The sequence below is a fragment of the Rana temporaria genome, chromosome 1, assembly GCF_905171775.1.
Source record: "Rana temporaria chromosome 1, aRanTem1.1, whole genome shotgun sequence".
NCBI lineage: Eukaryota > Metazoa > Chordata > Amphibia > Anura > Ranidae > Rana > Rana temporaria.
In genome coordinates, this window is record NC_053489.1 from 487,169,474 (window position 1) to 487,184,007 (window position 14,534).

A 14,534-nucleotide genomic window follows, 5' to 3' on the forward strand; every position below is an offset into this window, starting at 1 on the left:
AGGAAAGGTAATTTTTAATAACGTTCAATTATAATATCACTTGTATTGCAATTGTATACACTATATAATTTGTTCCTTTATTTGCTATTTTTTCCCCCAAGAAAGTGGAGTTACCCTTTAAACTTTAAGGGCCAGATTCTCAAAGGCGTTACGACGGCGCAACACCATTAGCGCCGTCGTAACACCTCATCTGGCCCCGGGTATCTATGCGACTGATTCTTAGAATCAGTTGCGCATAGGTACCCATTAGATCTGACAAGCGTAAGGCTGTTACGCTGTCAGATCTTAAAAGTAATTTTTTTCCGCCGCTAGGTGTCGCATCGTCGCTTTTCCCCGTCGTCTATGCAAATTAGGTAAGTACGGCGATTCCCGAACATACGCGAGGTCGACGCAGCGAATTAACGTCGTTTGCTAACGGACGCGTTCCCATAGGGATTCATTACAAGTCCGTTAACGGACTTGTAATGAGCGGACGAACGGTCCGCTAGTGTGAAAGGACCCTGAAAGAGCCCTTACTAGGTCTAATGGGAGTGGTTTCATAATTATTAGTCAGCTGTGGCAGCTGCAGTGCACTAATGAGGAAAGCTGCTGGGCCTGCATCCCTTTAGATGTGTATCTCACCAAAAATGATTTTTTTGTTGCAGGTGATGCCTGAAATTTGACTTGTATCTTAGGCAGACTTCTGGGAAAATTGGAGAGCGAATCACACAAGCAGGAAATCATGTATCTGGGGAATGGTCAAGACACATCCTGTGTACAGAAAAACTCCATGTAGCCATATTGCATTGCATTTTATAGAAAGTTACAGTGGCTGCAGATTAAAGAGGAAAGGTAATTTTTAATAACGTTCAATTATAATATCACTTGTATTGCAATTGTATACACTATATAATTTGTTCCTTTATTTGCTATTTTTTCCCCCAAGAAAGTGGAGTTACCCTTTAAACTTTAAGGGCCAGATTCTCAAAGGCGTTACGACGGCGCAACACCATTAGCGCCGTCGTAACACCTCATCTGGCCCCGGGTATCTATGCGACTGATTCTTAGAATCAGTTGCGCATAGGTACCCATTAGATCTGACAAGCGTAAGGCTGTTACGCTGTCAGATCTTAAAAGTAATTTTTTTTCCCGCCGCTAGGTGTCGCATCGTCGCTTTTCCCCGTCGTCTATGCAAATTAGGTAAGTACGGCGATTCCCGAACATATGCGAGGTCGACGCAGCGAATTAACGTCGTTTGCTAACGGACGCGTTCCCATAGGGATTCATTACAAGTCCGTTAACGGACTTGTAATGAGCGGACGAACGGTCCGCTAGTGTGAAAGGACCCTGAAAGAGCCCTTACTAGGTCTAATGGGAGTGGTTTCATAATTATTAGTCAGCTGTGGCAGCTGCAGTGCACTAATGAGGAAAGCTGCTGGGCCTGCATCCCTTTAGATGTGTATCTCACCAAAAATGATTTTTTTGTTGCAGGTGATGCCTGAAATTTGACTTGTATCTTAGGCAGACTTCTGGGAAAATTGGAGAGCGAATCACACAAGCAGGAAATCATGTATCTGGGGAATGGTCAAGACACATCCTGTGTACAGAAAAACTCCATGTAGCCATATTGCATTGCATTTTATAGAAAGTTACAGTGGCTGCAGATTAAAGAGGAAAGGTAATTTTTAATAACGTTCAATTATAATATCACTTGTATTGCAATTGTATACACTATATAATTTGTTCCTTTATTTGCAATTTTTTCCCCCAAGAAAGTGGAGTTACCCTTTAAACTTTAAGGGCCAGATTCTCAAAGGCGTTACGACGGCGCAACACCATTAGCGCCGTCGTAACACCTCATCTGGCCCCGGGTATCTATGCGACTGATTCTTAGAATCAGTTGCGCATAGGTACCCATTAGATCTGACAAGCGTAAGGGTGTTACGCTGTCAGATCTTAAAAGTAATTTTTTTTCCCGCCGCTAGGTGTCGCATCGTCGCTTTTCCCCGTCGTCTATGCAAATTAGGTAAGTACGGCGATTCCCGAACATACGCGAGGTCGACGCAGCGAATTAACGTCGTTTGCGTAGCGTACCCGACGCGTAAGGTTGCCCCTGCTAATTAGCAGGCGCAACCAATGTTAACGATGGCCGTCGTTCCCGCGTCGAATTCAATAAAAATTACGTCGTTTGCGTAAGACGTCCGTGAATGGCGCTGGACGCCATTTACGTATACATCTAGGCAAATGACGTCGGGGCGACGTCATTTAGCGCAATGCACGTCGGGTAATTTACCCGACGGAGCATGCGCAGTACGCTCGGCGCGGGAGCGCGCCTAATTTAAATGGTGCCCTCCCCATTTGAATTGGGCGGGCTTGCGACGAGCAATCTAACGCTACACCGCCGCAAGTTTACAGGTAAGTGTTCTGAGAATCAGGATGTAAACCTGTAGACCTGCGGCGGTGTAACGTAGATCTCATATATTACGCTGCCCAGGAGCAGCGCGAATGTATGAGAATCTGGCCCACAGTGTTAAATTTACTACAGCCCTGAAGTGAACAAATGAATGTGGACCAAAAAATTAAGATGATCAAATGATGATTGCTGCCATTATTGTGTTGTGTACTGATCTCACAAAAAGACAATAGAAGAAAGGGTTAATAAAGTGCTATCATCAACCTTAATTAGTGCACAGTGATCCAATATGTAGACAATTATAGTGATCCAATATGTAAACAATTATATTAATATCCAGTGAACCTCCACTAAAATAAATGAATAAATAAAGTGGTTCCAAAAATAAATGAGTGCTTTCCAAATATCTGTTAGCCTAGGTTCACACTGCTGCGAATTCAAAATCACGGTAAAATGCGCGATTTTACCGCGATTTTGCCGCGATTTTGCCGCGATTTGCCGCGATTTCGGCCGCAATTTTATGTAAATCGCAGCCCGAAATCGCAAAAAGTAGTACAGGAACTACTTTTTGAAATCGCAGATGCGGCGTCGCACTGATTAGGACAGTGCCATTGCCGACAATTGCCGCCGATTTGAGATGCGATTTGACATGTCAAATCGCATCTCAAATTGTTCCAAATCGTACCCAGTGTGAACCAGGGCTCAATCCTTCATAGACCCGTGTTGCTCAAAAAGAAAAGAGTGACAAAACTCATTGCGCAAATAAATGAACTGGGAACAACATATGTGTAATAGAAACACAGTTGCACTCACACATGCCCTGCAATATGATCACATATAGGGAAGGTCAGTTGCATAACCTCACTTAGCTGTCCATGCTCACACAGCACTGAGGTTGATGGCTCCTCCATCAACCTCAGAGATGAAATCTTCCAATGGGAACATTTGTATCAGAGACAGCTTTCTAATAGAAAATTTCCCTTTCTTTGGAGAAATCCCTAACTCTTTTTGCATCTCAAGACAGAAAGGGGAGAAAAATCTTCACAAAAGGACACAGACAGCAAAGAGGATTTAAGCATCCCCTATTCTGTCAACAACTAAAAACAACATTTTGGCTTTAGATATACTTTAACTATACATTGATAAGGTACAAAAAGTTTTTAAATGTGCTGTCGTGGATTTTTTTTTTAAGGGTTCACCAGTAGGGATGAGCCAAACACCCCCTGGTTCGTTTCACATCAGAACCTTCGAACAGACCAAACGTTTGCGCGAACTTTAGAACCCCATTGAAGTCTATGGGACTCGAACTTTCGAAAATCAAAAGTGCTAATTTTAAAGGCTAATTTGCAAGTTATTGTCCTAAAATGGGTTTGGGGACCCGGGTCTTGCCCCAAGGAACATGTATAAATTCAAAAAAAGTTTTAAAAATGTCTGTTTATTTGGGAGCAGTGATTTTAACCACTTCCATACAGGGCATTTTCACCCCCTTCCTGCCCAGACCAATTTTTAGTTCAGCGCTGTTGCATTTTGAGGCCGGATTCACACTTGTGCGGTGCGAATTTCAGCTCTCTTATCTCTGCAGAGAGATAAGAGAACTGTTCAGCAGATCAGCTTCGTTTTAGATGCAAATTTGGAGACCTGGGAGAGGGGAGGGGTTGGAGGGAAGTGTATTGAGCTGAATGAGAGAAATCCTGAAGAGAAATGAACACATGTGCGAATCAGATGCGTGCCCATAGAAGATAATGGGCCTGAATTCGCACCTGAGCCGCATCGCAATGCCTTGAAAACGCACACATTTTTTCGGCAATGCGCAATGCGAATGCATCGCACATATGTGAACCAGCCTCATTGAAATCAATGTATTTTATAATGTTATGCGAATTGGATGCACGAACCCGGCCTGAATGACAATTACACGGTCATGCAACACTGTACCCAAATGAAATATTTATGTTTTTCCCCCCACAAATAGAGTTTTCGTTTGGTGGTATTTGATCATCTCTGCGGTTTTTATTTTTTGCGCTATAAACAAAAGAAGAGCAACAATTTTGAAAAACACCATATGTTTTACTTTTTGATTTAATAAATATCAACATTTAAAAAATAAATATAAAATAATTTTCCTCAGTTTAGACCGATACGTATTCTTCTACATATTTTTGTTAAAAAAAAAATCGCAATAAGCGTATATTGATTGGTTTTCACAAAAGTGGCTGGGAGCGAACTTATTTCGGAACTGCAGCAGCTGGGGCAGGGAAATTTGCCTGGTAAAATTTGATGTTGGTGTACCGATAGTAGATTGCCCACAAGTACTTGGCTGTGACACACCTAATTCTACACCTTCAGTCCTATCAATGCAGGCTTTAGAGAGGACTGAAGGTATAGTGGGGTTGGAGGAGATCCCAGCTGATGAGGAGCAAGGAGAGGTCCGATTTGTTCTTTGGTGTGGGTCTTTGAGGTACGTTTGCCAACGAACTGCATGGCAAGTTGACATATGTCTGGTCAAGCATGTGGTGCTCAATTGGATGATGTTTTGGCCCACAAGATACTCTTGCGATATATGTTGCAAATAGCAGCAGTGCGATCAGTTGCACTCTTTTGGAATAACGTGGAGAGACAGCAGCACCTTGCACATGCCGAGCTCTGCGGTGTGATGCAGTCGGTGTGCTGCCCTTAAGCTGGCCCCTGGAGGGCATCCTGCCTTGTTGGAGATGTGCCTCCTCCTCCTCCTCCTCCTCTCTTCTATCAGGCACCCACGTGGAGTCAGTGACCTCATCATCCCCTCCCTCTTCATCACTGTAGCAAACCTGGCAGTATGCTGCAGCTGGGGGAACATGACTGCCAGATTGCTGTCCTTCTTGGGCACCCCCTCTCTCTGGGCTCACTTCACTGCCATCCTCTAGCTGGGTACCATCATCGGAGCCTTCAAAACACTGTGCATCCTCCTGCAGCATGTACCCAACACTGTGGTCAAACAGTTCAGGGGACTCCTCAGGAGGACATGGGGCTAGGGAAGGAGTGACTGATGCCATTGAGCAGATGGAAGAGGCCACGTTGGCAGCTGCTTTGCCAGACAAAGTACCCTGAGCCTGGGTGAGAGAGGATGAGGAGGATGAGGACGGCTTGGTCATCCACTCTACCAAGTGTTCGGCATGTTGCGGCTCAACACGGCCAGCTGCCGAAAAAAAAGGACGAGCGTGTCCCACGGCCACGTGCTGATGAGGATGCACCGTGTCCACGACCAGCACTGTTGCCTCTAGATGCAGAACCTCCTTGCCCTCTTTTATCGGCTCGTGACTCTCTGCCTCTCCTTGTTGTCCTTCCAGACATACTAATGGCCTGCAGGGAGATGTAGCTGTACAAATACTGACAATACTTGATGATCACTTCCAGCAATTGTATTCACATAGCTTTAGGTGCACACTGTGCAGAGGACACAGTACACCAAGTGAAAATACTTGCTGATCACAGCCTGTGGTATTAATATGAGAACATCACGCTGATTCTCGGCGACATAGTGCCGACATCTCACACTCGCTGGAATAGAAAAAGCCCACTCCAGCGAGAGCGTCATAGAAGTGAACGGAAACCGACTTGGATTCCTGCCAATTCTAGCCACGGCGTTTGGCATGAATAACGAGGGGGAACTCCACGCCAAATTTTAAATAAAAAAACAGCATGGGTTCCCCCCCAGGGGCATACCAGGCCCTTAGGTCTGGTATGGATTGCAAGGAGACCCCCCTACGCCAAAAAAACGCTGTGGGGGTCCCCCCAAATCTATACCAGACCCGTATCCAAGCATGCTGCCCGGCCAGTCAGGAAAGGAGTGGGGACGAGCGAGCGCCCCCCTCCCGAGCTGTACCAGGCCGCAGGCGGGGGGCTAATAAGGGGGCCCCCCAGATACCTGCCCCCCACCCTAGGTGAATGAATATGGGGTACATCGTACCACTACCCATTCACCTGGAGGATAAGTGTAAAAGAAAATCCCCCAGAGAGTGGAGAAGACCCCCCCCCCGGAGAGCGGAGAAGACCCCCGGAGCTTACTAATAAATTATTTTAAAACCCTGCGTTGTGTGTTTATTTTCTTTTACACTTTTCCTCCAGGTGAATGGGTAGCGCCCCCCCCTGCCCCAGAGCACCCAACCCCCCCATGTTGAGGGCATGCGCCTGGTATGGCTCAGGAGGGGGGCGCTCATTCGTCCCCACTACTTTCCTGACCGGCCAGGCAGCATGCTTGGATACGGTTCTGGTATGGATTGTGGGGGGACCCTAACGCCATTTTTTTGGCGTATGGGGGTCTCCTTGAAATCCATACCAGACCTAAGGGCCTGGTATGCCCCTGGGGGGGAACCCATGCCGTTTTTTTATTTAAAATTTGGTGTGGAGTTCCCCCTCATGATTCATACCAAACGCCGTGGCTATAATTGGTGGGAATCCAAGTCGGATCCCCGTCGGTTCTATGACGGCTTTTTCCCCATTGCGGCGAGGCGGCTCGACGCTGGCTCCCGCGATGGGGCTTGTAGGTGGTCAATCTCGCCGAGAAAGTGAGCGAGATTGACACAATATCGCGGTCACCTACAGTAGGTGCACACTGTGCAGATGAGACACTACACAAAGTGAAAATACTTGCAGATCCCTGCCTGTGGTATTAACATGAGAACACCAGCAATTGTATTCACGTAGCTTTAGGTGCACACTGTGCAGAGGACACAGTACACCAAGTGAAAATACTTGCAGATCCCTGCCTGTGATATTAATATGAGAACACCAGCAATTGTATTCACATAGCTTTAGGTGCACATTGTGCAGATGAGACACTACACCAAGTGAAAATACTTGCAGATCCCTGTCTGTGGTATTAATATGAGAACACCAGCAATTGTATTCACGTATCTTTAGGTGCACACTGTGCACATGAGACACTACACCAAATGAAAATACTTGCTGATCACTGCCTGTGGTATTAATATGAGAACATTAGCAATTGTATTCACATAGCTTTAGAAGCACACTGTGCAGAGGACACAGTACACCAAGTGAAAATACTTGCTGATCACTGCCTGTGGTATTAATATGAGAACACCAGCAATTGTATTCACGTAGCTTTAGGTGCACACAGTGCAGATGAGACACTACACCAAGTGAAAATACTTGCTGATCTCTGCCTGTGGTATTAATATGAGAACACCAGCAATTGTATTCACGTAGCTTTAGGTGCACACTGTGCAAAGGACACAGTACACCAAGTGAAAAGACTTGCAGATCCCTGCTTGTTGTATTAGTTTGAGAACACCAGCAATTGTATCCACGTAGCTTTAGGTGCACACTGTGCAGAGGACACAGTACACCAAGTGAAAATACTTGCTGATCACTGCCTGTGGTATTAATATGAGAACACCAGCAATTGTATTCACATAGCTTTAGAAGCACACTGTGCAGAGGACACAGTACACCAAGTGAAAATACTTGCTGATCACTGCCTGTGGTATTAATATGAGAACACCAGCAAGTGTATTCACGTAGCTTTAGGTGCACACAGTGCAGATGAGACACTACACCAAGTGAAAATACTTGCTGATCTCTGCCTGTGGTATTAATATGAGAACACCAGCAATTGTATTCACGTAGCTTTAGGTGCACACTGTGCAAAGGACACAGTACACCAAGTGAGAATACTTGTTTATCACTGCCGGTGGTATTAATATGAGAACACCAGCAATTGTATTTACGTAGCTTTAGGTGCACACCGTGCAAAGGACACCAAGTGAAAATACTGCAGTTAGCACAATCACCTGCCTGTCTATCAGTATATTAGGAAGAGCATACATGAACAGATCTAGCTAAACTCAATACAGTGTATAAATGTATATACAACACCTGGGATGCATATATATCCTCTACACACTGTGGGCCAGATTCACAAAGAGATACGACGGTGTATCTACAGATACACCATCGTATCTCTGATTTTTACTGGTCCTATCTATTTTTACTGGTCCTATCTATGCACCTGTTTCATAGAACCAGTTACGCATAGATAGGGCTGAGATCCGACAGTGTTACACTGTGTTACACTGTCGGATCTTTTTTTGGATTTAAAAATGGCGCCGGGGGCGTTCCCGCTGATTTACACTGAATAATATGTAAATCAGCGAGATACGCGAAATTCACGAACGTACGCGGACCCGACGCTGTGTTCTTACGTCGTTTCCGTAGCGCGGTACCCGTCGTATACTTACCCCTGCTAAAAGCAGGGGTAAGTATTGTTAAGTATGGCCGTCGTTCCCGCGTCGATTTGTATTTTTTTTACGTAGTTTCCGTAAGTCGTTCTCGAATACGGAACTACGTAGTTTGCGTACGCATCGAAACCACTGACGTCCTAGCGACGTCAGTGGGAGCAATGCACGCCGGGAAATTCCCCAGACGGCGCATGCGTATTTAAATCGGCGCGGGAGCGCGCCTGATTTAAATAGTACACTCCCCCAGCCGCGGAATTAGAATTCCGCCGGGGGAGTTAGGATCCGCCGTCGCAAGTTTGGAGGTAAGTGTGTTGTGAATTTGACACTTTCCTCACAAACTTGCGAGGGCGGATCTTAAAACACATAGGTTACACGGATCTAAAGATCCGCTAACCTTTGTGAATCTGGCCCCGTAAGTGTAACTGACTCGCCTGCCTGCTCTATCTAACTCAAAATAAATGACACTGTCTATTTCTCTCTGTCTGTCTTTAACCACCGCAACATACTACACAAGGCCGCCACGGAGGCGGCCTTATATAGTGTGGGGCGTGTACTAAACCCCCTGAGACATAATTGGCCAAAGCCACCCTGGCTTTGGCCAATTGTGGCTCTTCGTTTTTTGCGCGTTGTGATTGGCCAAAGCATGCGGGTCATAGTGCATGCTTGGCCAATCATCAGCCAGCAATGCACTGCAATGCCGGAGTGAATTATGGGCCGTGACGCGCCACTCGAATTTGGCGCGAATGGCCCATAACATTCGTAACTCGACAAACGAGGGAACATACGATGTTCGAGTCGAACATGAGTTTGACTCGAACACGAAGCTCATCCCTATTCACCAGTTTGCATTTGTTATGTATTTGCTTAACACAGTACCACTTAATAATATTTAATTGAAATTTTGGAGATTCATTTTGTTTGTGTGTGCTACACAAATAAAAGGATATCTGCCAGAAGTGCAGCAACAATAACTCCACACAGCAGCCATTCCTTATAAACAGCATGTTACACAGCAGCTATTCCTGTCAGAATAATAGCAACATAGATCGTGATGCATCCTGGTAATTGAGGGAATCTGCCAGAGGTGTAGCTAAAATGTCTTTACACAGCAGTCTTCCCTAATATACAGCCAGCTACATGGCAGTCATTCCTCAGACTGATAACAACATGGTTCACAATGCACCTGGATATGAGAGGGAATTTTTCAAAGGCTTATATTTTCCCATCAGTAAATTAGTAATTATTATTTTATATTATATATTATGTTATATTATATTACCAATGTTAGGATCTACAGCTCTGCAAGCATGCAGTTTATAAAGAGTTACTCCTCTGTTATTTTATTGTGCCTCTTTTTTGATAAATCTCCTTCATGCACTGTGATCAATGTTCATACAATCTGAGGCTGTTGCATATTATACAGTACGACAATACAAAATTTTCAGCACATTTGGTGGCCTTCTGTTTGGCAATTACAGAAGTTGGTTAGGATAAACTGTCCAAAAGAACAGTTTCAAAGGCAAATTTACACCTTTCACCTTTTGCATGTACAAAATGTGCATTTTTTTTTTTTTTTGCACTGGAACCTGTAAAGAAATCAGTGTAACATGGGTGCAATGTCAAGCTCCTGCAGAAACTGCTGACAGCTCTCTATATGGGCAGAAAATTACTCAGCTGCAGGAAGTGTCAGTGAAGTACAAGAGTGCTGATCAGTGCCCTGGTAATTTATTGAAAACTACAAGACGTTTGGCACAGTGGAAGACGGGACTTGTCATTCATTCATTCACAAATTGTGAATGAATGCTGGGTAGTTAAAGCTGCATACAGATGCACCATTTTTAAAATGTGACAGTAAGTGCAGGGAGAGGAACTCCCACCCGCTGTTACATGTTGCATCCTAAATATGGGTGTAAGATGTAACATGTTCAGAAGGTAAATGTATCTATTTAATTTGACCTACAGCTAATCACAAACTATACATTAATCTGTTCACTATTATGCTGAGTTCACACTGATGCCGGATGCGGCTTACAGCAAGGGCCCAATGCCTACCTGTTCTCTGTTTCAGGGACGAACCGGGGCTGACATTTTTTCCTGAATTTGGCCCTAAAACTGAGCCAACGATGCACAGGACTCCTCTACAAGCTGCTCCACAGTCTCTATAGAGAGCCGGTCACAATCTCCTGTCAAGCTAATTGGATGCAGGGAATCCCCATAGGGGGATAGTATTAATTTAGGGGTCCTGGGATAGATTGCATTTTTCTGTTTCCCTCTTTTGGTGTTAGAGATGCCCCAAGTTCGACCGAGATGTAATGGGAATTTGATCTTTCCTGACCTACAGATAGACAATGAAAATAATCTATTTGATAATCAATTCCTTATTAGAAATATTTAGAAATATTTTTCCTCATCAATAATATGTTTTTTTTCTGTGCATTTATTTTATTCTATTTAATCTTTAATTTAATTTAATTTAATTTTCATTTATTTTTATATATCAACTGTGGCTTTGTAATGCCTAATGAGCCCATTTGATCATACTGCCACGATTGTGGTGAAGATAACTGCATTGCTGTTGGGTCTATGGTGGTTTGGGCTGTAGGTGATTTCACAGTGAGTCTGGTTATTGATTTTCTGGCCTGTTTTGAGACAGCGCAGTGGTGATCGTATCAGCCTTGAGTATGGTGCCTGGTGTGAGCCATGTTTTTTCCTGGCTGTTTGTTGTGATGGCCGGGCTATGCAGATGGATGTTCTGTGTCTGCCCGCTCGCTACACGTGTGCCTGGGACCGCGCTTCGTTCTGGGTACTCCCCTGCATATGCGCAGTATCTTGAGTGATCCGGGATGTGACGCTGACGCTGCGTTATGATGTCAGCACACTTCCGGTTATGCGCAGTTACCTCAGACGCATTGAGACAGGACAGAGCGTGACGCAGGGGCATCAATGACGTGAGTCTGCTCCATTCACCCTACAGGTGCCATGCCGTGTCGGTGCCAAAATGCCCTAAAAAGAGATAGACTCACCGGTCAGTCACTGCTGAACCGTTGGGGACACCCACACCAGCGATCTGCTATCCAGGAGGTGAGATCATAGAGATCAGGGACACTGCTTTATGGGGCGGTGCTGTCTATTATGTACATCCACTTACTACCTGTACATTTCTGCTACTACCTTTTAGGCATCTACTACTGTCTTTGGGGTGATTACCTAATTGTGGCTTTACCCTATAAGCCCACCCTTCTCCCGGTGAGCCTGTTTATATTTGCTAATAAGGTGGATCATGCTATGAGATTACTATTCTCATTATATCTATATTTGCCAATTAATTTCCCCTTCCAATCCTTTCATGGCCTGTTTTTCTAGGCTTTATATATACTACAAACTGCTGTTAATAGGCTCATAGAAGTGATACACATGTGATGTACTTCTCTGATGCCCCTGGATTAAACATTTGAATCTCAATTGTGGTAAGCATATTATACAATGTTCCCTAATATTAAATCAATATGGTTTTGGGGTGAACTATAGCTCTTCATTTTCTCACTTCCCTGTGTGACCCTGCCCTCCTTCTATGTTTTAGATGTCATCATATTGATAGGATATCTGAGATAAAGCACCTTTTCCTTTTTTCCACATGGTCCAAGGGGACTGATTTACTATTGGATAACTATAAAATACACAATTACCACTCTAGTATCTTAGATTGAATAAAAGGGATTTCTATTTTGTTAAACTCCTGCCTCATGCCAGTAAAGTCCGCCATATTTTGATGGAGTTTTTGAACTCATTCAATCCTTTCATATAATTAATGGATGTTGGCATAGTGGGTGTCTTTCCTCCCTGAGTTTATTGTGTAAGTTCACCTTTATATAAAATTTGTAAGGTGAACTTACACTGGGCTCTGTCCTCATCGCACCCAGTCCCACTAACCTGGAGAGTGACAATTGGCCATTCTGACACATCGTATCACCACTTTACCAGTCAGGGGTTTGAAATCCCTGCTGCTTTCTCTCCTCTTTGCCCACGGTGACAAGATGGGCTACATGGGTTCTGATTGGTCACGCCGCTCATGTAGAATGCTCCTAAATGTACCTTCTGATGAGGTACATTTTGGAGATTAAGCTGAGGGGATTTATAAACCCTAGACCGGTAAGACAACTATACAAGGTCTCATAGCAGGAGATCACTGGGCTCTAGGTCAGTGGGAATGTGGGCAATGTGGAGGGGGTTCCATATAAGTTCACCTTACAGATTTTTCTGTAAAGGGGAACTTGCCCTTTAAGAAAGAATATTACAGACACTGGCAATGAGGAAAATACTTCACAGAAACATAAGTGAAATCCATTACATTATGTCATTTAAACAATAGCAGGATTCTGCAACTAACTGAACTACCTAGGTGCATAATGAAGAAGGAAAGTAGAGAAAGTTAAAAAATTAGCAAGCAAAGTAATGGTAAAACAGTGGCAACATTAGAAGCATGTATCAGTTAGGCCTCGTACACACGACAGAGATTCTCGGCAGAATTCGCCGAGAAACTCGGTCAAAACCCGGATTCTGCCGAGAATCTCTGTCGTCTGTACAGTTTTGGCTCGATGGAGCCGCCGAGGAACTCGACGAGAAAATAGAGAACATGTTCTCTATTTTCTCGTTGTCCTCGTTCTTCTATGGGAGAAGCCGGCCCGCCGAGCTCCTCGGCGGCTTCATCCCAAAACTCGACGAGGAACTCGACGTGCCAAGCACGTCGAGTTCCTCTGTCGTGTGTACGGGGCCTCAGGGTAAAGATTTAGATCATTCACTCCAAAATTTCCATGCCTGTTCAAATTTATTGAACATGTTGTTCTAAGGGACACTAATGCTCTTAAGCAATATAGCAAAATAGCAATATGTTCAGGAAAGTTAGGTGATAAGTTCTTCCTCCATAACTTAGTAATTAAGGGCCAGATTCACGTACAGCGGGCGCAGCGTAACGTAACCGATTTACGTTACACCGCCGCAAATTTTCTGTCTAAGTGCCCGATCCACAAAGCACTTACCTGGAAATTTGCGGCGGTGTATCGTAAATCCGTCCGGCGCAAGGCGGGCCAATTCAAATGGGGCGGGTACCATTTAAATTAGGCGCGCTCCCGCGCCGGACGTACTGCGCATGCTCCCATCGCAAATTTCCCGACGTGCTTTGCGCGAAATTACGACGCGCCGATGTTTTGTGAATCGCAACGTCAAAAAAGAGTTACGCCGGGAAAATTAAAACATTTAATAAATAAATCAAAATCGACGCGGGAAAGACGGGCATACTTTAACATGGTGGAGTAATTTTCCACTTTGTTAAAGGTGCCCTATCTTTGCGACGGAAAACTAACACTCGCGGCGACGTAACAACGGGTTGAAAGCTTCGTGGATCGCCGTAACTCCTAATTTGCATACCCGACGATGGTTTACGATGCGAACTCCCCCCAAGCGGCGGCCGCGGTACTGCATCCTAAGATCCGACAGTGTAAAACTATTACACCTGTCGGATCTTTTGGCTATCTATGCGTAACTGATTCTATGAATCAGTCGCATAGATAGAACAACAGATACGACGGCGTATCAGGGGATACGCCGTCGTATCTGCTTTGTGAATCTGGCCCTCAAGATTTTGCTGGTATAATCACATGAAGTGATCACAATAAGGTGATTGGTGGGAATACCTATGTTGAGCAATGCTAGAGCTGGATCAGGTGAGGTTAAAAGTCCTGTTACATTAGAAATCAACTGGAATGTTTGATTTGTACATTGCCATAGGATATGAGGTTGGTTACCCACCTGACCACAACCTCTCCAGTACAAGGGAGGTTGATTTGGGTAGAACTTTGCTAACCTGTAAGGCCCCGTACAGACGACCGAACATGTCTGCTGAAACT